Consider the following 2,818-nt stretch of genomic DNA (forward strand, 5'->3'; position numbering starts at 1 on the left):
TATTGCCTCGCCAACGGCGATCTTATCGCCCGCTATTATCGCGAAATTATCAATACGCAACTTAAGATTAACAGGCAATTAATGCAACGCGGACATGCTTCGATTTCGGACGGACATTTTACACAGAATCGAATGCTCGGCACACAGACGCACGCAATTCATGCAAGAATCGTGAGGAAATTCTCACCAAAACGCGCTCACAATTTCGAGACGCGGTGCTTTACAACCGACATAAGACTTCGAATTTACGCGGTTCACACTCTCACGTAACCCGTACAATAATCGTGAAGGAAAGTCGTATCTTCCATATTTTTCGAGATATTTGACTGACTCTTTTAAAATGGACCACCCTGTATATATATATAAATGATACTCACATATTTCACAATAAGAATGTATACTTTATATTTATATAAAATGAACTCGATGTTGGTATTGATGTCCCAGTAAGAATAAGGAAAGAATATTAAAATGTGTCCATTTAAATTGTTGATGCTAATCGATCTTTCATAGTATGACTGTCAACCAGTTGATGTTGATCCTTGCTGCATCGACAATTTGAGAATCCATCCAAGGATTAATTAAAGACAAAATGGGATCACAACTTGATCTACGGTCCGTACAATATCTAAATTGAGAACAGAATCGAGAATTAATCTCAAAATAGGATATATACATTTCATTGCAGATTTTATTTACATTACATTATATTATACTTTGTAAAATTAAAAAGTTAATACTAAGAAAGAAAGAGAAAAAGAGAGAGAGAAGAAATATTATGTAATTATTAATAATTTAGGAAAAATATAAATTCTTTCAACATTTTATAATCTTGAAAAAAATGTCTTATGATTTTCTTCATTCTTTAAAAGTAATATATTAAACTTGTATTAAAATATATATACTTATAAACGCGATAACAATATCGGCATGCTGTCATTACTGTCGATTTAATATGCCTTTCTTAAGAGTAGAAAGAAACAAGCAATTATTCTCGAGTAATGAATAATAAAATAAATTAGTTATAAATTGCTCACCTCGAGGTTGCTCTGCAGTCACTCGATGTCTTTTTGAGTCTTCTTTTCTACTTCATTTTTCATTTTTTACTGCTTCTTTGCATATGATTACGGCACTCATCACTCGCATAATCACGATTGTTTCGACACACTTGTGAGATAATAGCTAATTATAAAAAACGTATAATTTTTCGAGGTATAATCCGATATATGAAACCTTCTTATTCGAGTTTCGCCGTATGACTGATACTCAGCAGTGAAAGAGATAACGCACATAAGCATGAACCGCGTATGTGTGACGCGCAGAGCGCTCTGCTCACACGTACGCGGTTCACGCATGTGTGCGTTATCTTCTTCACAGCCGAGCCGGTGAGCCAAGACCTCGTATGGCTTGGGTTGAGCGCGTATATCATTGTATTATTCGCAGAGGAGGCCAAATTCCTTTGTATAACAACATTCGATGTAAACATTATGTAATAAACCGCTTTCGCGAGGCGGTGACGGATAACTCGGTCGGGATCCGGGGCTCGTGAAAGGGTATCGAGAGACGAACGAAAGTGATGTTGAAGTGATGTTAGGTAGAATATAATTTATTGCATGTGTGGTGTATATGTACAGCGTGTGTGTTTATGTGTGTAAACGTGTATACGTGTGCGTTGGTATGCGTGTGAGACGAGTGACGAGTGAGTGAGCGCGAGAATATATAATAATAATTAGTCGTACGCAAGAGTATCGTTATGTATATATGAGCGAATGATACAAGCGTGTGAGTGCGTGTCGGTGTGCGTGAAGCGGTCGCCTGTACGGCGATACAGCGGTGTGCGGTGTATAAATGATTATAAGCCAGTGATGCCAGAATGGCTACGCTAGCAACACGCAACCGTAGTGGAGGGGATGCGCTATTTTTTTTGAAAACTCCTCGCGATCTAAATCAGGAGACAATTTATTATCTGTGATGGAAAATCCGGATGTTGCGTGTTGCTAGCGTGGCCATTCTGGCATCACTGTTATAAGCGCGTGAGTTTGTGTGAGTCTGTATAATGTAAGATGCAGGATGTACAGCGGTACGGTCGTGTCGGGTGCGGTGCATCTAATGCAACGCATGGATGCGTTGCGCGGTTCGTGATTTCGGCGGATCGATGGAATATCGATTATGGATCGCGGGCCGCGATTTCGGCAGATGCCGTTAGCTACCGGGCGGTAATTTTGGTCGGGCCGGTGGGCGGTCCTTCGACGCGTATGTATTGATCGCGTATGTCGATCGGTGTCGCGGTAGGGACGTGGATCATCCCTCGGCGCGGGACTTAGCGCGCCGTATCAATGGCGAGTCTGGATGACTAAATGGCGGTCGCGGATGTCTTAGATAAGCGCGTATAGTGCGTTCTGTATTGAGTCGGAATGGTCTTTCCCCGCGGAATTTGGGAGTGCAACGGTCGACGAGAACACCCGTCGATGGTAGGGAACTCCCCACCACTGGAAGATCGCCGTTGCACGCAGGTGGTCGAATTTATGTGAGGTGTCGAGAACTCTCGACGGGGACGAGTACGCCCGTTCCCGTGTACCTCTCTTTAAAGGTTTTCGGACGGATTGCTCTCGGAGATGCCGCAAACTCTCGGCGGAGGCTGAGTACACCCAACCCCGTTGTTCTTTCTCTTAGGAGCCTTATCAGGATTTTGGAAGGTTTCAGACGTCTTACTGACTCTGCTGGATCGGAAAGGTCTGGTCTCGATAATCAGAAACGCGCTCTATTTATACTAATTCTCCGGCGCGCGCGTCTGCGTAATTCGCGTATTGTTCTAACG

The sequence above is a fragment of the Formica exsecta genome, unplaced genomic scaffold (assembly GCF_003651465.1).
Source record: "Formica exsecta isolate Colony F162 unplaced genomic scaffold, ASM365146v1 scaffold994, whole genome shotgun sequence".
NCBI classification, from domain to species: domain Eukaryota; kingdom Metazoa; phylum Arthropoda; class Insecta; order Hymenoptera; family Formicidae; genus Formica; species Formica exsecta.